Here is a 24,020-nt window from a genome sequence, read left to right as displayed (position 1 = left end):
AAAGTGGGGGTAAACCACAGATATTGTTGGTGGGAAATGTGCACTGGTGTTTGATCATTGTCTGATTGTAACCCAAACATAAAAGCTAGTAACTATCTCATGGTGATTCAATAAAATTTTTTAAAAAAAGAAAGATAGGGTATGTGGGATGGGAGAAAGAAGGAAGGATTCTTTAATCACGGTATTAACTTAAATGCATCATTTCTCCACAGATAGCTGTGAGGAGCCACTGGCATCCACCCTGCCCCGGGGGTCCTTCAGCAGCTCCTCAGAGCTGTCCCCTAGTCATGGCCCTGGGTTTGCAAGTCTTAATCGCAGAGATGGTGAGTTTGTTACCAACTTCTTACTTATCCATCCTGGCTATCTTTAGAAAGAGAATTAATTGCCATCTTAGTAAATGTTTATTCTTTAAGCTCAAAATTTTTTATATTGCAGTAGTGTTGAAGAAAGAGGTTCATTATATTCTCTTCTGCTAACTTAAAAAAATCATTTCTGTATTTTTATTTGATTGTCTTCCTTCCCTGTAGATGGTTAGAATATGGTCTTAAGTGAGTCTCAAGTCAGATGGAAATTGTGGCAGTTGTAGAATAATTGCAATCTGAACATCCAATTTTAGTTTTAGAAGAATGACTACTGAAGAGTGACTATTCAAGTACACTCATAATAGCGGGAACAGCAAACTAATGAGCCAATCCCATGACCACAGCAAGGCAATGAAATAGACCAGTGCATTGCATTAGTGAGATGTGAAGATGCAGTGCGATATCCGTTCTAAGAATCCTTTGGCTCTGAAATGACCGTGATAAAAGCATTAGACCCAGAGAAAGAGAACTAGGCCACAAGTAACTGAGGAATTGAGGCGGGGAAAGGAGCTTATTCATAATCACCCTTGTGGTCTTTTGTCATGAAGAATTTTGTGGCCAGACACTCCTCAAATCACCCATCATCATTATTTTTTTTGTTCCAGTAAATGTTGTCTGTGGAATATATGACAAGTAACAATTAATTAACAGCTCTTGCTGTGCTGATTAACACTATCTTAACATGTAAGTTTTCCTGTGGTTGTCCAGGGTTTTCATAAACTAGGTCAGAAATGTATGTAGTTGAAGGAAACCCAGTCATCTTATGTATTTGGTTTCCAAATTGCAGGGACAGACTTAAGCCCCCAGTGATATAATGACCATAATGTTGAGAAATTTCAAAAACATTGGAGAGAAAAAGATACAAAGATTAATTTATTTTCATTACCTGTAATTTCAAAAGCTGATAGTTCAGAATATGATAAGCTATCATTCTACATTGGTACAAAGCTTACCTTTGATATCTTCCAAATTTAATTTTTATGAGTTATACTCTGCAGATGAGGATATGTTTGTGACTGTAGTTTTTCTGTCTCAGACAATGAACACTCTTGATGAGTTAGCAATTCTGTAAGATTTTATGAATACAGATTCACACCTCTGTGTGTAAGTCTCACCACTACCCTCCAACAAAGTTTCTAATATCATTTCATTACCCTAATTCTCCCTTCTACCTCTTTCTCCTGCCCCTCTTTTCTTTCCCTCAGTAACTGTCATGGTTTTCACATAAGAACTGGTTGTTGGATTTTGCCAATTTGTTTTGATTATTTGTATTGTACATACTAAGGGAAATTGAAGATAATCACCAGATAATTTCACATGATCACCTCAACTTCCATTCTTATTTTTGTCAAAGACGTGGATGGCTTCATCTTTTTTAATAGCAGATTTGTACTCAACTGAGCTTAGAAAAGACACTTCTCTATTCTGTTTAGATCTTTGTCTCTGTGTTAGTTACACACTTTCAGTAGTTTACTCCAATCTTTCATTGAGAAATTGTGACTGTGAGTTCAGATCATTGGTATTTCAGATGATGATGATTATTATTTTTGCTTTTTGGGTCACACCTGGTGATGCTAAGGGGTTACTCCTGACTCTGCACTCAGGAATTACTCCTGGCAGTGTTCAGGGGATCATATGGGATGCTGGGAATCGAACCAGGTTGGCCACATGTAGGGCAAACACCCTACCTGCTGTGCTATCACTCCAGCCCCTCGGCTGATTATTGGTATATGGGACTCAGTTACTACCATCTCATCTTTTTCTATTTGTCATTGCTTTGCATATTTGATGTTTGTTTTTCCTACCAGTTTCTCTGTCTTTTTCTCTGGATAATTTTTACTTATTATTATATTTGACTTAAAAAGAAGAACTACCATTGTATTTATATCTTGGTATATATTTGAGAATATTATCATTACTAAAATATTCTATTTTTATGGAGATATGCATGGATAATAGCATAAAATTTACCATCAAACTTCTTTCAGTGATATTAACTACATTTACATTGTTGTGCAAACAACACCAACACCTGTTTCCATTAACTTTGTGTAAAACTGAAACACTGTACTCATGAACGAATTACACATTTTTCCCTTCTTCATAGCCCCTAGTAGTCTCCATTCTATGTAATGTACCTATGATTTTGATTCTTCAAAGGACCACATATTAGTGGAACTGTACAATGTGGGCTTATTTCATATTGCATTATGTACTCAAGACTCATCTATGTTGTAACATATTGCAGAATTTTCTTTACTGGAGCAGGGGATGCTTCCAAGCAGCACTTAAGGGCTCTGGAGGGCACTCCATGATAATTTGGCCAACTGAGTGTTCTAATGGTGGGGGTCCTCCAGGGTACACCTTGTGGTGCTCTGGGGGCCATGCCTATAGGGAATTAGATACAGGGATTTGTGTATCCAGATGTGTACTTCTGTGCCCTGAGCTATCACCATAGAATTTCCTTTCCTAAAACTACTAGTGATATTTAATTGTATGAATTTATGATGAGCTGGAGCAATAGCACAGCGGGTAGGGCATTTGCCTTGCCCGCAGGCGACCCGGGTTCGATTCCTCCATCTCTTTCGGAGAGCCCAGCAAGCTACTGAGAGTATCCTGCCTGCACAGCAGAGCCTGGCAAGCTCCCCATGGCATATTAGATATTCCAAAAACAGTAACAAGTCTCATAATGGAGATGTTACTGGTGACTCTTGAGCAAATCGATGAACAAGAGGAGACAGTACTACAGTGATATATATATATATGTATATATATATATATATATATATATATGCTTTTTTTGAGCGATCCACTGTTCCAGGTGTTCTTGGTCACTAGGAACCACTTCTAGCAATACTTGGTCTGATAGTTTGGTGCTTAGGCTGTTGGGTGCTGGGAGTCAAGCTCAGGTCTCGTTTGATTCCCAGCACTCCAGGGAATCTGAAGCTGAGCTATAGGGGGATATAGTTGTAAAGACTCCTACTGTTGTTTACTAAAGTTACTGGTCTTTTGTCTAAATGCCAGATTTTTCGTTTGTTCTTGTTTGGGAGCCACACCTAGACGTGCTTAGGGCTTACTCCTGGCTCTGTGCTCAGTGACTGCTCCTGGTAGGACTCAGAGGACTGTGTAATCTCTGGGCAGCTGGGAAAAGCCCTGCGCAGCTCTCCCTCTCGCTGCCTGTGTTTGGTGGACTCGGGCTGCTCCCTCATCCAGGGTGGCCCATGCCATGGGGCGGATGAAGGAGGAAACGAGGACCAAGTTGGTTGATGATTAGTTGCCATTTATTCCATTTCTCCCACGCGCCTGTTCCAGTCTCACTAAGCTCTCCATTCTAGTATCACACTGCCCCTCATTCCCATCTCCTCCTGTCTCTTCTGCTCATCTCTCTGTACTCCCTCTCGCAGTCACGGCTCTTGTCTCTCCACGTGCCTGCTCCTGCATTCTTCCCCTATATTCTTCTCCCTCTGACCCACTTGCTAGTCTCTCTGCACTCCACCTTGCTATCCTTGTCTCTCTTGTCTCTCTCCAACTCTGCATTGGAGCTAGACACCACACCCTGGTTGCAAAGTCAGCAGGAGAAAGCTCTTCCTTTGTTCATGGGCAAAATACCACTTAGGGGCGTTTCTGCTCTCCTTAGTCCAATAACTTAATTAACATCGTAATTAACATCTTAATTCTACTTCTTAATATTAGTTATTTTGTATGGACACAGTAAGAAATAGATTGAGGTTGTAGGGTGGCTCTCCTAGGACATCTCACCACAGACTCAGACTACAGTGCTCAGGCCAGATTAATCATTCTTAACCCAGTAGGGTTTGAATCTAGTTATTACTTTTTTGGATCATGGCAGAATTTGTCCATGATCATGCTCTTCACTTAAAGTTAAGTACTATGGTGCTTTGGCCAGGCCCATTTCAATGCCAGGGTAGTTCACTGCTTGCCCTGGATCCATCCAGTCCCTCATCAGGACCCTGCTTTTGGGGTGCCAGGAAGTAAGGGCAACTGAGGCTTAACTTGAGAGAACAAATGCCGCAAATTGACTCTCATTTGGAGTCAGTTAACTCCCAGCTTACAAAAACATAGCATTAACTGTTTTTCTGTGTCCATACAAAAAGGATTTTACTCTGAATTAACTATGCGAAGGACTTAAGGAGAAGAGAAAAACAATATTTACAAGTTAACAGAGCACACAGAAAGAGGTTACAAATAAACACAGAGGAATGGAAGCACTGTGATGGGAGCAACCCAATAAACCTAAATCCCCTGTGGCAAGGCGGAAAGGACAAACCAGTATTATTCTACAGCGGACCATAGAGCGACTGAGGCCAGGTCCAGCATGTGCAAGACTCTGGCTGGTGAAATCCCAGATATCTGCCTTGGGTGCATGTACGGACACTTCTCTGTGAAGGTGCTTGCTTGTGCACTGGAGACCTGTATGATTTCAAAGTTGAGACACTTTCCCTGCTTGGACCCTTGGGTCCTTCTTTGCTGCTGCTGTCAGTGTGGAGAGTCTGAGGCTTTGAAGGCCCCAAAGGCTGTGAGCCTTACTTAGCTCTGAGAGCAAGGTGCGGGGAGGAGGGCTCATCTATTTCAGCACCTTTGGTATATCACTGGGGTTCAGAGTCTCATCACCACATCCAGTTTTTAGCAGTCAAGATGGTATCTCACACATGGAGTCTGGTGTGAGATGGCATGTCATGATTCGGATTTCTCTGATGGTAAGTGATGCTGAGCTTGTTTTCATGTGCCTACTGGTCATCTGCCTGTCTGCTGATCAAGTTGACAGGTGGGGGTGGAGTGGGGCTGGGGTTGAGGAGGGAATCTGGGAACACCGGTGGAGGGAAAGTAACACTGGTGCAGGAATTGGTGTGGAGTTATTGAATTCCTAACATTCGACTATTAGTAACTTTGTAAATAATAGTTCTTTAATTAATAAAAAAAAGGAGTCTTTCTTCATACTGGTGAAGTTCACGGGACCCTAGATAATCAAATGCCCCATAGTACATGTCCTCCCCTACTTGTTCTGTAACCCAAACCCATGATTCCAATACATAGTTCCATATACTGTGTTACCCTGTAATCCAAGTACATGGTTCCATACCTGCGTAGTTTGACTCAGCAGTAGCTGGCACTTCACCAACTTCTTCTTATTCTCCCATCGCCCCAGGATTGGGGGAACACACCTTCAAAAATGCTGATGCCTGAGTTTATTAAAAATTTTCTGGTAAGAAACTTGTTGGAATTGAATGAACTATATGGTTGGCTTTTTTTTTCAGTTTTTTTTAAGGAAATTTTTCTCTAAAATATCTCTAAAATATCTCTAAATTATCTTGGATTTTTCCTAGATGTTTTTGAGTTTCAATAAATTTTACCAACAATTTAAAGTGTCTCAAATATCACAGTTTTGAGCAAGAATTTTGCAAGTAATATATGATCATTATATCTATTTGATGATTAAAGGTGGCCATAGTCTGGTCTAGTCATATTTTATAGTTATATGTGCATAAATTTATACATGTACAAATTTATACATATATAAATTTAAGTCAGTGACTATTTCCTAAAGTTAAATATTTCATATTTCGTGATTTTAAATCATCATTGCTACAACGCCCTAAAAATTCAAATTATCACATTAATTAGACTTTTATACATTTAACATTTTCTATTATGTATTTTCCATTTGTACATCTAATTTACATACTTTTTTGTTTTATATGAATTTAAGTAATGAAGTGATAATTCATTCAATATCAGACTGACTACGTGCTCCTGAATTTGTTTTAGAAATTTATTCTGATGCCCATAGAATAGTCACTTTGTTGTTGGGTTACAAATAAGATGTCTAATAAAATGTCTTCACTGATATAATATCCCATGCCTTTTTATGCAAAGAAATAGAAATCATTGAAAAGTTAATGTCCCTGAATGCCTGTTTGCAGAATGGGAAACATACACTTCCATTTGCATGGAAACATGCACTTATTTTATACCTGCTTAAGAAAATTGATGCCATTAAATAAAAATGGAAAGTTCTTGAAAATTGGTTTTGACTGTTTAAAATTGGCTGAAAGTCTCTCTCCATAAATATTTAGTATATTTCATACAAAACTCAGATCAAATTGCTTATATAAAATTGTTGAAATCTTATTATGTATTATAAATGAGAGCATATTATAATATTGACTTCAATTTTCCTTTTTTTATGTATTTTTTTGTTTTTGATTTGTTTTTTTTGCTTTTTGGCTCACATCCAGCGATACTCAGGGGTTATTTCTGGCTCTGCACTCAGGAATTACTCCTGGCGGTGCTTGGGGCACCATATGGGATGCCGGGGATTGAACCCAGGTCAGCCGCATGCAAGGCAAACGCCCTACCCACTGTGCTATTGCTCCGGCCCCTTCAATTTTCCTTAAAAAAAAAAAAAACTACTACAAGTTATTCCAGACAAAATTTTTAAAACAACCAATGAAAATAAAACTTTATTATTGTAAGCCATTCTGGTCTTTCATCCCTCATTTTGCTTCTGAAAATTTTTTTTTGTTTTTGCAATTATTGTTACTCTAGGTGAAACTCCATCAGTAGCTATGCAGATAACTTTTCCAACTTGTTGGAACTTGCATGCCCAGCCTTATCAGAAGTTATTTGGATCTGACTAGGAAGAAACATTTTGCCCTATTTTTGGTGCCCAGAAATGCTTGTATAAACACAAATCACCACCAAGCTGCTAAAATGCGTGAGCCTTATCATGTCAGCTCACTTCATTGGTGACTGTGCAGATGGGATTGCTTTGAACGTATCAAAAATGACATCAAAGAATACTGCATTGTTTATTTGTTTAAATTTTTATTGAAGCAACATTGATTTATAGCATCGTAAAGGTTTTCTATATACACTACTACAGTTGACATCTGTGTATGCCATGTTATAATCTCTACCAAAACTGAATTTTCCTCCTGTAAAATAACTGTTCATTTGGAAAACAAAGTAAATTGAGAGAGAGATCAAACTGCCTCACTGTTTTCATTTATTTTGTAGTTTCCTATCTCTCCCATACTGAGACCCTGAGCAACAGACTGTAATCAGTCAATGCAAGAAAAGCTTCCTCTAATGCTCCCAATACAATTGATCAGTAAATATTTTAGAAACTAATCTCAGCATATAGAGATTTATGTTTAACTTTCAAAATATAATTAGGTGTGAAAGTTTATAATATACTTTTATGAGATATAGAGAAATGATAAACTAAAGAAAAAATTTTAATTTTGGTTACCAGAAATTTTATGTTTTCTTGTAACATAGCCCTATAATGAGTATAACTTTCTAATAACCAAAATAGGACTATACATCAAATCACTGTTTTTAACAAAGAATAAGAAAAAGCATAGAAAGAGCAAATAATAAATGTAAACATCAAAATATGTCAACTCATGGTATGAATTTGAATACTAAGTAAAAGTAGCAATGTAGCACTGTCCTCCCACTGTTCATCGATTTGCTCAAGCGGGCACCAGTAACATCTCCATTGTGAGACTTGTTGTTACTGTTTTTGGCATATCGAATACTCCATAGATAGCTTGCCAGGCTCTGCTGTGTGGACGTGATACTCTCAGTAGCATGCAGGGCTCTCTGAGAGGGGCGGAGGAATTGAATCCGGGTGGGCTGAACTCGGGTCCGCCACGTGAAAGGCAAACGCTCTACCCGCTGTGGTATTGCTCCAGCTCAAATAAAAGTACTTGCTACAAAACATATGATAGTAAACAATTCTTTCATTTTTAAGACTAGAGGCACACTTCTTGTATATTTCTATCTGCTATCCACAGGACAGGAGCCTGGAAAGACTGGTTGAAAATCACAATAAACCAGAGTTGTTTTTTTTTTTTTCCAATTTTTGGGCCACATCCAACAATGCTTCATGGTACATCAAGGCTTATTCCTGGTTCTCTGCCCAGAATTCACTCCTAGAAGTGCTCATGGTCCATATGTGTTGCCAGGGATTTGAACCTGAATTGGCTGCATGCAAAACATGTATTACCTTATCTCCTGTACTCTCTCTAACCATAATCAGATATTTTATGAAGATGTATGAGTCACTGTCACTGTCCTCCCGTTGTGAAGATATATGAGTATACAGGAAAATTTTTATGTAAGATCTTTTTATCTGTAATGTCTGTTTTACTATACTTCGTAAACATTTTTTGATCTATTAGGGTGAATACACATTTTCTTTTTAGGCCATTATTACTTTTATGATTTTTTTTAACTTACAAATGACTCTGCATCTGAGGTGTGGGAATTGTACATGAATTCAAGTTTTCTTGTAAAGTATGCTTGTGCATTGAAATTTTGCCTTGGCTCCAGGGAGCTTTATTAATTCAAACGTACCTAAAATGTGTTATGGCAGCCTTTGGGAGGGGAAATGCCTAGTGGGCAGATTTAAATATTCTGGTGTTGAAGTGTCACTTGTGTGTCTCATAGAACTAATCTGCTCTGATTTTGCAAGACTTTTTGTAGCCATCAGAGACATTAAGTTAACACAGGGGAGTCTACAGTACAGCTGAGGCACAACCAAAGTCCCAAGATGCATTTGTGCTGTCACCAACCTTAGGAAGGTGAGCTTGTCCATCCTTTTCTACTCTAAATAGCCCGGATAATTATGGCACCTCAGATGAGAATTTTTTTTTACTTTTTCCAACCTTATATTTTTTCCTTTGTATGGAAGAGTCTTCCAGAGAGTTTATCTTTGTATTGTTTCCAAGACAGAATTTAGATAAAAGAATAATGACCTTTGGAGCTTGATGTTCCTTCTGTTGGGTCTTAGCTGGTGACTGATCTCTGAGGGGCAGTTTGTCAGCTTTAATTGTGGGCTCTATGAGTCCTACTTCCAAAGTCTGTGGTGTCTATGCCTTGTGGGTATTTTCCTGGTAATGCAATGTTCCAGGAAACACCACACCACCAGTTCCTCTTTGGAATCTGCCCTATAACATTTTTTCCCTCCCTGAAGTCTGACCTTGATACTTATTAGCTTTCCTAAGTAGTCAAGCCATAGCTTTTGTTCTGGACTTAACTTCCTCTTCTTTCTTTGTTGACTTTCCAATCAGATTAACCCAGATTCTCAGCTAATTTATAAGACTTGATAAACGGTCTGTGGGGAATTCTGGATCACTATGCTGGAGAAAAAGAACATTGGATGGGCTTGAGTGATAGCACAATGGGTAGGGCATTTGCCTTGCACTTGGCAAACCTGGGTTCGATTCCCATCTGATCCCCCAAACACCATGAGGAGTAATTTCTGAGTGCAGAGCCAGGACTAAAAATGAAGTTTTCACAGGCTATAAACAAATGAACTCAGTCACACATTTTATACAGTCATAAATGAGTAATTAACATGCATTCAGATTCTTTACAGGATTGCTGGACAACTTTGCTTTACTTTTAAATGGAGAAATCAGCAAAATAATTTTAAACTTTTATCAATGTAAAATTTTAAACAAATAATTGACAGCCCAAATCATCTCAGCTGCTCTCCTCTCTCTTTTTCAGCAACTATTCAGGAAAGAGGCAAAGCAAACACATGGGAGCAGTCTGTCTCTTATTTATTTTATGCACAAAGCTGCAGTAGTAAATGTTAAATACTAACGGGCCTTAAGAGATGCCCCTGAGATATTGCTCACACAATTTTAGCAAGTCACATGTGAGCGATCACAAAATGCCTCTCCCTTAGTTATTGCTGAGATTTACTGCAATTTCTGCAGTAAATTTACTGCACATTCTATTTTATTTTAAGACCACCCATTTAAAAGTCATTGTAGGATATATCAGTGTTCTGCCCAGGAAACTGATTCACAAGGAGGCAGATCATGTAATTGTAACCTCTTTATGAATGCACTTTTTGGGGAGTGGGGTGGGAACAGCCATTTTCTACTGTCAGACTGTTAGAAATTGAAGGTGACTCAGAAGAGAGGCATCATGGCATACCTAGACAGGTCCAGTAGCAGGATTTATTCATGTTCCACAACACAATAGCCACAATTTCTAAGTAACTCACGTGAATTGCTTCCTAAGAAATCAAAACTGAGACAAATACTTAAGTGCCTCCCAGCGACAGTGGCAGGGGAGGAGCATGGCTTCAACCCAGCATGTGAAATGCAGAGATCTCTGAATAGGGTTATCAGACACTGCTTCCTTGTCCCTCTTTCCTGGGGCTGCTCATCATCTGCAGGAGCAGACATGATGGACACCTGCTCTTTCCACCCTAACAATGTGTTTGCTTTGCTTTCCTCCTTGTTATGTTGTCTTAAACTGGCCACCAGATATATGATCAATGTCCTCATAATCCGCGGCCAGATTAATAAAGCCCCAGCTGAGAGTTTCTTATTTAGCCTTCCTCTCCCACAGGACATGTGGCATTCATTACCTGTGTATGAACCCATTGAAAGTACCAGAAGCAATCATAAATATCTAGAGAGAGACTTTCCTTCTAGTATACAAATATAGTGGCATGCAATGCAAAATATTTGATAAAACGTGGGTCTTTCTTCTTAAGAAGAGTAAAGAATAAAAAAGGAGCTAATTGTTAATATATTCCTCCATGAATCTTAAAGGGTACCCTTCCTCCACCCCTGTTGGAGTACACGGAGTTTAGGTTTATCAGTTTGCACCCTTCATATTGCTCCCAAGTCACTCCCATTACTTTGTCCGTAAAGAGTTCTGTGCTCTTTTCCCCAACCACTTTGTAAGGTCTCATCCTTCTAGGACACTGAACTTGTACTGTAAGTTAATATTGACTTTCTCCTCTCCTTATATCTTTGGAATAGTTTACTTTATTGCAATGTCCTTTTTTGTATAGATACAGGAAGACAATTAATTAATATTATGCTTTGTAACTTAGGAGTTGATTGGCTTTGAATATTATTCACTCCAGGGCATCTACTTTCTCAACTTAAGCCTCAGTTGCCCTCACTTCCTAGCACCCCAAGGGCAGGGTCCCGACGTGGGACTGGATGGAACCAGGGCAAGCCGGTAAGTTATGTGCTACCCTGGCATCGAGATGGGCCAGGTCAAGGTGTCACGATTCTTAACTATAAGTTAAGAGTTTGATCATAGGCAAATGCTGTCATGATCCAAAAGTAACGATGAGACTAGGATCCTGCTGCTAGGAATAGGAAAGATATCTGGCCTGAGCACTGCAGTCTGAGTTTGAGATGGTCCTGGGAGAGCAATTCTATAAGCTCAAAGTATTTCTTACTGTGTCCATACAAAATGATTTATATTATGTATGCTTATATGTTGGTCGGACAAGGAGAGGAGAAACACATCCAGGGAAATCTGTTCTAGGGTGGGTTGATCTGCTAAATGAGAATCTGTCCTAGAAGCAGTTTTCCTGTGTGTCCTGACTAGCTTGGATGAGACTGAACTTTCTCCCCTTCAAACTGCCTTCAGTAAATGATTTCAGTATATTGAGGCAGTTTCCCCTTTCTCACAGAAACCTAGCTGGCCTTGGATATGCAGATCTCAGGTGCTAGCCAGGCCTGATCTTTGGGATATAGGTTCCCAGCTCTAGCCAGGCTGGTCTTTGGGATGCAAATCCAAGTGCTCTTAGCTTGTAAAAGGTGAGGCCAGGATTACTGGCCTGTGGATCTAAGGAAACAATGTGGATGTAAAGAAACAATGTATGATTTGCCACCTCAATGTTCTTTCTGTAATTCCTTTTGATGACATCACTATATTGTGTCCTTTAGAGGCACTATGATCTATATAAGGGAGATTTCAGGGCTCTCTGGGGACAAGTGTGTCAGAGAACCTGGGAAGATGGGGCTGAGGACAGAAGCTGAGAGAAGAAAGGAGCACGTGCTTGAGAGATCCTGGGGCCTCCATGACATACATCTCTTCCATGTAATAAACTGCGGCTAAGACCAACCAGCCTGGCCCCCATTTCCTTCCTTTGCATGACCATCACCATCAACCTCCCTGGAGTGGGGAAACAGCCTGTGAGTACCAAACTCGGATGGCGGGAGAGATAGGCCACTGCCGCCCCCTTGCCCATCCTGTTTTTATTTTTTGTGTGTTTACACACACCCCAATCTGGAAAGCTGTGATCAGATAGCCAGTGCTGTGTGTGGATGAGTGAAGATTAAGAGAGTGGTAACACGCAGATTGTGGGGTCTGACTTTGTACAGGGGATAGCTTGGTATTTATTCATACTCTCACCTCTAGTATAAAGTGGCAGGCAACAGGTCATTACATAAGGAGATAGCCAGAAAGCTCAGCAGTGCTTCCTAGGGAAGCAATGGCAGTGATGCCTACTTTTGTGTTCTGAGTGTCTTCTGTTGAATGAAAATGTACAGAAGGGAATTATTAGGTACTTCATGCATCCTCTTGCTGGGTTTGCATTGCACCTCACATGCCTCTCACAACTTTGCCAGGACTAGGAAAGATACTTCCAGGCTCTAGAACCTTGAGCTATGCATGATCTCATTTGTATAAATCATGATGCATTTGTTAGCTAAGGGTCTGAGGCTGTATGAAGGAGCAGGCAGTAGAGAGAGGCAATCTGACTTGAGGCAGTAGAAGAAGTAGAGCGGCAAGTGGCTTTTTCTGTGCATTAAGCACCGGTGTTTCAGAATAATATTTATGCACTGCTGGGCTCTGTTTTCATGCTGAGTTTCCATATGGAGTTTCCAGAAGATTTGTAGCATTGAATAGTGCAAGCAGATTGGCTTAAGCAACACCGATCCATATGACCAGCTTGTAAGGGCAAGTGAACCCTCCAAAACCTTTGCTACTCTATATTGTTTTGATTTTATTCCAAAATAATGGACTCCCTTATCTGTTAGTAAAACACTGTATCCTGAGATCCTTAGGTGAATATCCATGTTATCTTCTCATTCTAGCCAATATTTAACTAGGTCACGGTCACGGTCCTCCCGTTGTTCATCGATTTTGCTCAAGCGGGCCCAGTAACGTCTCATCGTGAGACTTGTTGTTACTGTGTTTAGCATATTGAATACGTCACGGGTAGCTTGCCAGGCTCTGCCATGCGGGCAAGATACTCTCGGTAGCTTGCCCGGCTCTCCGAGAGGGGCAGAAGAATCGAACTCAGGTTGGCCATATTGGCTGTGTGCAAGGCAAACGCCCTACCGCTGTGCTATCACTCCAGACCCAATATTGCGCATGAAATGGGTAACGTGCAATATTTAGCTAACTGTTAGAAAAAGAAGCATTCATCTCAGTGACAAGTGAATGAGTGAGTGCTCAGATTAGCACACAGAGATGTGGGGATCACCCATGGCCATGCTATTCTTCTGTAATAAATTGGCCCCCTTAGCACAGGGGATTCTGGTTCCATTACTTATTGGTGTGACTGGTAAATCAGATACCTTTATTTTCACATGGACAAGCTCTCTTCACCAAAGTTAGGAAATGTGAAATATTCAAGGTCTGTTTCCTGCAGATGTTGAAGACAGGTTGTCAGAGATGTGGCTGTCTCTGAGAGGGAGGCTGGTGCAGTTCTAACCAGCATAAGTGGCAACATGGTGCTTCTTTCACTCTTATTACCTTTGCTTATCTGCACAAATGATAGGTGTTTCCTAGCTTCAGGGAACATTTAAAATGCCAGATAAAGATTGTGAAATGCACAAAAAATGTATAATTTGTTGTTCTCTAGAACTTTAGTGAACCAGAATATAGGACATTTAATGATTTCTCAGAGACTTAAATATTTATCTAAAATTTTACATGTAGGGATTCGAGCAATAGTACAATGGGTAAGCGCTTGCCTTGCATGTGGACAACCTGGGCTCAATTCCCTGCACCATATATGGTCCTGTGAGCTCACAAGGAGTGATTCCTGAGTGCAGAGCTAGGAGTAAGCCCTCAGCACTGCTAGGAGTGTTCCCAAATCCAGTAAATAAATAAAACTTTACTGAAAATACACAAAGTTCAAAGGATTAGATAAATGCCAACATTTATTTTTTTAAGCTTTGTTTTTAATTACCTGTATGGCTGGTAACTATCATTATAGGGAATGCAGTGGATATGTATATAGTCCCATGTAATAGGAACTGTTAGTTAAAACACAGCTCGAGTCAAGATGGACTTCCCAGTTAAAACACTAGGTGGGACTTTAAGAGAAAACAGTAAAAATAGAGAAGAAAGTTTTGGGTGATTATCAGTTTGGTCATTAAAGCAGGTGTTGAGTATCAAGGCCTCCTCAGGCCTTGGACCAAATCTGAATGTGGACAAACTGCAGGGAAGGATCCTCCCTGGGAGTACTTCCTTCTAAGTGAACACTTCCTCCCCCAAAGAAAAGTGTTATACCTTACTTTCAGAGCTTCAAGTTAAATGTAAAAGCAGTACAGCATTTTAGATTATACGCTTTCATTGAGTTCATGTTGTATTATAACACTAAGTATCTGGTGTTTGGGAGTCCCATGAAAAGAACATGCATATGACCAACATCATTCTATCATATTCTGGAATCTTACTGACCTGGCCTTTCTCACAAGGAAAATATTCAGATCATGGTAGAAACAGAAAACTAGGTTTCCAATGAACAATCCACAGTTAACCAGTGTTCGTATCAGACACTGGGGTAAGAAAGATGATTCAGAATAATCTTACATTCAAGAAACTTACGTGTGTAAATATTAACACTTATATATGCTAGAATTTGAGACTGAATTCTATGGATTTTTATTTATGATCACATTCCTATAGGCCAGTACAGATATATATATATATATATATATATATATATATATACACATATTTTTTTCTCTTCACCATTTTTCTTATTTTTATTTTCATGAAAAGGAGCTGGTGGTTGGACCCCACTTGTGCCAAATCAATATCAGTGGCTACAAATTGACCTTGGAGAGAGAATGACAGTCACAGCTGTGTCCACACAGGGAGGATATGGAAGCTCTGACTGGGTGACCAGCTACCTACTGATGTTCAGTGATAGTGGGAGGAATTGGAAGCAGTCTCGACAAGAAGAAAGCATCTGGGTATGTTCCTGTTTTGAAAAACAGCCTGTCAGAGTAGGATTTACACCAGCTACTACAAGTTGTTGCAAATTTATCAGCTAAGTTATAAAAACAGAGACTCCTAAATTACTTGAAATATTTGCAAGTGATTATAAGTAACATGGGGCATTTTAAGCACAGCTTGTGTGTAATTTATAAAATAATTAGAAGTAGACATTTTTATAATATAGTGAAATATTAGAGATGTCTTCTCCAACTTAAAATGGTAAATTTTGTTGTGATTGTGTTTGTCACAATAAGAATTATGTGGTTTAACTACCATTTAACTTAGGCTAAGAATGTTGTATACTTATTTTTTTCTTCATTACCATGTTGAAAGTCTAAAAGTCTTTATTTCCTTGCAATGTTGTTTATATATAAAGCTAACAGGCAGCAGATGATAATATTACTTTGATAACAAATGATCTCTTTTGAATTTCTTTAGAATAATTTTACTTATTGTAACTTAATAGATGATTGTCTGTTTACTTTTAATCTTTGGAACTCTTATTAGTTATATTTAATATAAATTGAAATAAGAACTAATCAATTGTCTAGATAAAGGACAAAGTGGAAGGAGATTTGCTAGAATCAACATGTACTTGTTCAGAACCTCCCGATAAACAGTTGCTACGTGGATTATTAGAAGCAGATATTAATGAGCTAAGTCTAGGCCACAATGTCCAAACATGGTCAGGATAAAATTAAGAGTGAATGATAGTCAAATCTTAATGAAGCATCTGCTTATATAGAGAACTTTTGTTCAAAACTTATATATTACCAATTAATGATGGAGATATGTCAAGAAATGTGTGATTTGCAGTGGTGGAAATGTCATAGTGTATTTAATTCTCCATGTTCCTGGCAAAGCAATTGAAGAAGGTACTTCCTGAAGAGAAGAGATAAGATTCCTCATTCATAGCTTCCTCTTGCTTCTGCTGTATACCAACACTGTAAGCTGCCTCATAAGTCGATAGAAATTTGGAAACACTTTTATATATGTTGTCCATCATTGATTCCATTAGGTTGAGCACAGCTGTATTTATTTTGAAAATTAATAACTTAGATGCATTGTTTCATATTTTTGCCATCCAACCAAGAAGATTGAAGGGTTTCAGTACCTGGTTGGCATCATCCCATGACAGTTTGCTCACAGAGCAGACATACCTGGTGAAGTAGTGTCTACAGCATTGGTACTGTTTATTCTAGACTATGCACCTGAGGTTGGCTGTGGCTCAGCAACCTCATTAGCTTTTACAGCAGATTCTGTAAAAGCTGATGAGGCCCCTGTCTCATTTGTACGTATTCCCTGCCTTCCTTCCTTGGAACCCTAGTATTTCATGAAGACTAGAGCTGAGCAGAAATAGTTTTGGCTGATATAAGCAGTGAGCAGAGCCTTTTTCAGAATGCCATTTATTTTTGACAGTGCTGGGCATTAAACTCAGCCTCATGGATGCCAATTGTGTACTCTGAACCACATCTTCTGTTCAGATTTCTCTTCTTGGTTCATCACACTGCATGCTTTTGTATCTCTTCAGCTAACTGGACCTTGCAGCTCTAGTGAAAAATGGATTGCTTCTGTTCTACATTCTGAGCTCCTTTTAGAAGGAGTTTCTTCCTTGCATCTTCAGCATCCACACCATGGCTTACATGAGTCATCTTCTCTGGGTCTGTGGACCCAATTGATTTCAAATCAATAAATCTTATTAATTGAATCTCTGAGGTTATTCCCTGGCCCTTTTTTATAGCGTTGACTGTTTTTCCATATACCTTACCCAAGGCAACTCTACCATTTCCCAGGTGGTTTTTTCCAAGTAAACTGTTAATATGAACTTAAGATGTCAAATAATTTCCTTAAAATATTTACATTATTTATTAATGAAAATCATATGTGTTTAGTCATCTTGCCTCCTTATTGGCTCTCTATCAACACTGGAACAGGTCACACATACTTAGTGGTTTAATCTATTGCAGAGTTACCATGTTAGTTTCTATAGGTTTGAAGTTGAATAGATATGGCAGGGTACTTCTTTATGGGGGTTGCAGCGCTTCTTGTATTCCTAGCAGGTCTGAAGAAAACTTCTCCTACAAGCTGACCCTCTGGGATCACCCACAAACCCAAATACATATTTACAGTCAAGACTATGCTTTATTAAAGGGTATTGAGAAAAATTAGCAAAGGAAAGAGACTCTGGGAAGAAGTCCAGGAGATACAGGCTCACACTTCAGAGAGCTTTTTTTCCTGGGAATCATAGAGGATGTATTTAATTCCCTGAAGCAGTGAATTATAGCAACTCATGTGAAATATTACCACCCTGGAGAGATTCCAAGAACAGATTCTGAGATAGACCACGTGCTGGGCTACAAAACATACCTTAATAAAATCAGAAAGATATAAATTGTATCAACTCTTTACAGACCGTGGTACACTAAAGATAGAAGTTAATCACACACAGATATGGAGGATCAAATTAAACACCTGTAAATTAAACAATTCAATGTGGAACAGCAGTGGCTCAGGGAGGCTATCAAGGAAGAAATCAAAAGATACCTGGTAACAAATGAGAATGAAGATATGAGCTACCAGAACTTGTGGGACGCAGCTAGAACAATATTGAAGGACTTCAAGCACTTCTCAGGAAGGAAGAAAGGGAGGGCCCCTGTAAATGATCTGACTTCACAGCTAAAAATCTTATAAAAGGCCAACAAAATGAGCCAAAATCAGGCAGGAGGAAGGAAATAATAAAACTTAGAGTCGACATTAATGACATGTATACCCAAAAAGTAATCCAAAAGATCAATGAAACGAAGAGCTGATTCTTTGAGAAAAAATAAACAAGATCGATAAACCACTAGCAAGACTCACAAAGAAAGAGAGAGAAAGACCGAGAGAGAGATAGAGAGAGAGCCCTTATAAACCGAATCAGAAATGAAAAGGGGGCATCACAACAGAAATCAAGGAAATTCAAAAGATCATCAGAGATTACTTTGAAAGTCTATATGCCACGAAACAAGAGAACCAGAAGAAATGGATAAATTTCTGGATTCTTATAACCTCCCAAGGCTGAGAGAAAAAGATTTGGAATACCTAAATAGACCTATAACCATCAAGGAAACTGAAACAATAATCAAAAGTCTTCCCTAAAACAAAAGTCCAGGTCCAGATGAATTCATTAATGAATTCTTCCAAACATTTAAAGAGGACCTATTTTCAGTCCTTTTCAAGTTTTTCCAGAAAATTGAAAAAACAGAAATTCTATGAGTTTCTATGAGGCACTAGTCACCCTAATACCAAAAGCAAACACAGACACCACAAAAAAAGCAACTTACAGGCTGATATTCCTGATGAACACGGATTCAAAGATCCTTAACAAAATATTAGCAAATACAATTCAACAACTCTTCAAAAAGATCATACACCACAACCAAATGGCATTCATCCCAGGGAGGCAAGAATTGTTTAACATTCACATGTCAATCAATATAATCATCATATCAATCCATGAAAAGATAAAAACCATATAATCATATCAATAGGTACAGAGAAAGCATTTGACAAGATTCAGCACTGTTTATGAGGAAAACTTTCAGCAAAATGGGCATTGAAGGACATTTCCTCTATATAGTCAAAGTGGTCTACCACAAGCCTACGAACAGCATTATCCTCAATAGGGAAAAACTAAGAGCCTTCCCTCTAAGATCAGGGTCAAGACAAAGATGCCCACTCTCACTACTATATCAATATGGTACTAGAAGTGCTTGCCATATCAGTTAGGCAAGAAAAATTTATTAAAGGGATGCAAGTAGGAAAGGAAGAAATCAAACTCTCACTATTTGCAGATGACATGATACCCGAGTCCCTGAAAACAGATGACTGATTAAAGAAACTTTGGAATATCTACACAGTGGAATACTATGCAGCTGTTAGAAATGATGAAGTCATGGAATTGGCATATAAGTGTATCAAAATGGAGAGTATCATGATAAGTGAAATGAGTGAGAAAGAGAGGGACAGACATAGAATGACTGCACTAATTTGTGGAATATAAAGTGACACAATTGGAGACTACACCTAAAGATAGTAGAGATGTGGGTCAGGAGGATTGTTCCATGGCTTGGAAGCCAATCTCTTGTGCTGTGGGCAAAGGCAGCTGTGATGGAGAAGGGACCACTAAGTAACTGATGTTTGGAGGGATTACTTGGGATAGTAGATGCATGATAAAAGTAGACTCTGGACCAAACATACTGGCCACTTAGTACCTACATTGCACACCATAATACCGAAAAGGAGAGAGAGAGAGAGAGAGAGAGAGAGAGAGAGAGAGAGAGAGAGAGAGAATGTGCCTGTCACAGAGGTGGAGGGTGGGATGGAGTGGTGGTGGCGGAAGGGATACTGGGAATATTGGTGATGGAGAAAGGGCACTGGTAGAAGCATGGATACTCAAACATTATTTGATTGAAATGTAATCATGAAATTTTGTAAGTCTGTAACTATCTCATTGTGATTCGTTAAAATAAGAAAAAAAATTTTTAAATGTCAAATACCCAGTTCTGTATGTGCCCCCTATCATTAAAATAGAAATGTTTAAGTTAAAAAAAAACTAAATTAAATAAAACAATAAATAAATAAATAAAGGTTAGAGGCATAATATAAGTATGTTCTTACATGACAGAAAAGTTATCTTCATTTTTTACCAAGAGACTCAATATAACTCAGGTCATCTACGCTGTTTGACATGTTGAGCAAATATTCATTTGAAATATAGAGAGGTGTCACTATTTGAATGAGATGACCAAAACATGCACATTTTAAAAAAATATGGACAAGAATAGTTTTCGCTAATCAGTTAGGAGGCCCCTGGTTTGACAAGGCTTGATCCAGAGTGACCATGGAAACTGAAAGTGTCCCTGCAGACCCAGCTCAGCCATGTCAGAGGTAGTTTCCTGCTGAAGAGTGGATGATGACAATGAAGTAAACAGGTAGAGGATCACTGAGAAATCAGGAATATGTTTTAAATTTCTTTCCTGAGACTAAATAAGCAAAGACATCTCAATAGATATACTGAGCTCTTTGATTCATGGCCATAATTTTATGAGATAAATCTTGTGCACCAGTTCATGTAAAGCCAAGCTATTGCAAATTGGGCTCTGAGTACTACTTGGGACCCCAGATGAGCCTAGGCTTGGTTTGCTGTTCTGACAGTCTGGTATGTGCTGGGGCTCTAGGGAACCCCTTTCCAGCCCCATGCACCTACTCTGTCTTCATGGGACCTTTTGTATCCCTTGCCAGTCAGCCACCTCAGTTTTCCTGCCTGTCCTGAGTCAGTTCCCATCCCACCTCCATTCCTGATGGTGGGCTTACCATGGACTTACCCACTAACACTCAGGCTCATAGTGCCTCTTTTTTTGCTTGCCATGGATGGTGTGGCAGCCAATGTAATCAACATGGAGCTCATCTGTCAAGGACCATCTGGCCCAGTGACTGCTGAGTTCCTGTTCCCAGGAGGTTACATGTCCTCCAGCATCTCCTGGATCCCACTTTATTTTGGCACTTTCTTTTTCTTTTAATTAATAATGTAGGAGTACTGCTATTTATTCAGCCACTGATTAGGCTGATTGAATTGGGCATGAACTCCACATTACTTTTTTTCCCAGAATGTTAATTTTACAATGTTTTATTATTATTGTTTATCCCCATGAGATAGTTATGGGGCTTTCCTGTTTGAATTTTATCATACAATAATCGATCACCAAACCCTCCACCAGTGCACATATCCCACCACCAAGGTCCCCAGTATTCCCCCCAATCCTACCCCTCCCCTGCCTCTATGGCAGACAATCTCCCCCATACTCTCTTTTGTATTGGTTATTATGTATAGCTGAGCAGGAGGTAGTTTGTGGGTTGTGGCTCTCACATACCTAACAGTTGGCTTTTGATTTCTTGGCAAACATGGACCCAAGTTGTCGGGATCCAGCCAAAGGCACAGCAGCAATTTTGGGGTATCAGGAAATCTGAAGGCATCATCTGGCTGCTGATGCACTCGCCCTGCAGGTACAGGTTGACCTGCTGGCAGCACCGTACCCCTGTATTTTGGCACTTTCATCTCCTAATGCCTCTGTTACCTTCTATCTTTTTTTCTTTCCTTCTTTGACTGTTTTTACTGTTATCTGTTCATAAGCATTTTTTTATCATTTCTTGTTTGTCTTCTTTTTTCTTTAAGCCTCCACCTGTAATGTTATAAATCATAGAAATAAATTCAAGTCAGTTTGCATAGTTTAGCAATTAGACTATACTGGAAGGAGAGGATTTAGCAGCATCTCTGACATTGCAAGTGACCAAGAGTCCTGTTCGGTGCCTTCTGCACATTGACTTCTGGATTTTACTACCCTATACTGGTTACATTGTGAGGAAGCATTTTGTCTTCATCAGTTGTCTCTGATCAGAGGAAAATTGATCTGATGAAATAGTCCTGCCCACCCTACTAAGGGCTGAAGATCATGGAGTTGTGGATGAGTCATTGAAGGATCTATGTTTGCCCTACAGATCCAGGATTTCAGTTTGTCAGGGATAAAATGTGTGCAGTCATAAAACTAAGCCCTGAGTCAGGGTTAGAGAAGAGTGTGCAAAGAAAGTATACACTGCTAAATGTGGAGCTCTGCCCTTCATACTTCAATACTTAAGAACAGATTTGTGTTAATTCAGTCATTCTAAAATTTGTTTGCTAAAATATATTTGGGCTGCAGTAATAGCACAGCAGTAGGGCATTTGCCTTGCATGCAGCCAGCCCGGCCAAGCTGGGTTCAATTCCTCCGCCCCTCTCAGAGAGCCCGGCAAGCTACCCAGAATATCTCGCCTGCACGAAAAAGCCTGGCAAGCTACCCGTGATGTATTCAATATGCCAAACACAGTAACAGCAAGTCTCAAAATGGGGATGTTACTGGGCCCACTCAAGCAAATTGAGTTGAAACTTTAGTTTCAACGTTGATTTATTTATTATAGGACTATGTAGCACTGTCCTCCCATTGTTCATCGATTTGCTGGAGCAGGCCCAGTAATGTCTGTTGTGAGACTTGTTACTTTTATGTTTGGCATATCAAATACATTATTGGTAGCTTGCCAGGCTTTGCCATGCGGGCAAGATACTCTCGGTAGCTTGCTGGGCTCTCTGAGAGGGGTGGAGGAATCGAACCCAGCTCGGACAGGCTGGCTTGGGTGCAAGGCAAACGCCCTACTGCTGTGTTATCGCTCTAGCCATTTAATAAGTTTCTATTTTTTTTTCAGCAGAGTGGAGTAACACCTAGTGATTCTATGCTAATCACTTTTGTGTACTTCACTTTGTCTGGGACACAATTGGCTCCTTTTTTATTTTTCTATTGCGTCACCATGAGATAGAATTGCAAAGCTTTCATAATTAAGTTTCAGTCATACAATGATTGAACACCCATCCCTTTACCAGTGCACATTTTCTAGCGACAGTGTCCCCAGTATCCCTCCTACCACTCCCACTTGACCCCACCCCCTGCCTCTAAGACAGTTTCCTTCTTACTTTCTCTCTACTTATGGGCATTTTGGTTTGCAGTACAAATAATGAGAAGCATTGGGTCCTTAACTTTCCCCCTCATTTATTGTTGTGGCAGTGACTTTATAGTTGGACAGTTTTGTTGATTGCACTTAGCACCATGGACAGCAATTGGATTTTCTTGATGTGTTTTCCCCTCCAAGGCTCTGAAAACTATTAGGTTAGGGGTTGATGTTCCCGGAGTTATACTTTCTCAGTTGAGACTTGTTGGATTTAATTAAGGCAAAGTTGCTGTTCTCAGATAGACCCTAACTAGATATGTAGTTAACACATACAGAAGGAAAGCTCAGTTCATCACATGAGACTGCTAAGTAATGGGAAGATTTTGATTCTAAGCCAAATGCAAGCAGAGAAGGTTTAACAGGGCTTCTTTCACAAAGCTGCGTGGGATAAATCCCCATTGAAATCCAAGAGCAACCTCACTCGCCCTTAATAGTAGGTTTCAGAGACAATAGAGATGAACTTAAATTTTTTAAATAAAATTTTATTTGAGGCACCAATTTTGTAGATAGTTGTAAGACTTCAAACATGAAACATTCCAACATAACCCCCTCCATCAGCCTGTCCCCTTCCTTCCACCATTGTCTCCGTGTTGCTTTATTGCCTGTATATGAGAAATATCATCAGTGTTTGTCCCTCTCCTTGGACTAATTTCATTCATCAGCCTTCTTGGGATCTGTGCTTTCCATGGAGAATGTTCTTCCTTTGTTCACTATTGGCCACATCTCTTCACAGCCCCCAAAGGCTCACACTGTACTGAAATTGTTCATTATTGAATTTTTCTATTTATTTTCCTGAGAACTTTAGTTTTTCATTTCTCACAATGTTTTCATTTCACTATATTTATTAATCTCATGCCAGTTGCACATTAATTCTGGCATGAGGGATAGAGCCTATATATCTTTATACAATGGCATTTCCTGATTTTTCAAAAATAACATATTTTTACTTGTTTCAATGGGCATATATAATCAAGTTCAGGGAAACATGTGAGGACCAGTAGAATTTTAACTTGGTAAAGTTGTAAATAACAAAATAACAAATTTTTTTTT

General features: G+C 39.3%; 1 pseudogene; it reads left to right on the top strand.

The window, feature by feature from the left end:
• Positions 1-223: 223 nt before the first annotated feature.
• The window catches only part of LOC130035264 (contactin-associated protein-like 3), a 199,287-nt pseudogene continuing 175,490 nt past the window's right edge, over positions 224-24,020 (top strand).

Source organism: Sorex fumeus, unplaced genomic scaffold (genome assembly GCF_029834395.1).
Source record: "Sorex fumeus unplaced genomic scaffold, SorFum_2.1 ptg000063l, whole genome shotgun sequence".
Lineage (NCBI taxonomy): Eukaryota > Metazoa > Chordata > Mammalia > Eulipotyphla > Soricidae > Sorex > Sorex fumeus.
The sequence above is the reverse complement of the archived record's forward strand: the minus strand, read 5'-3'. Positions and strand labels throughout refer to the sequence as shown.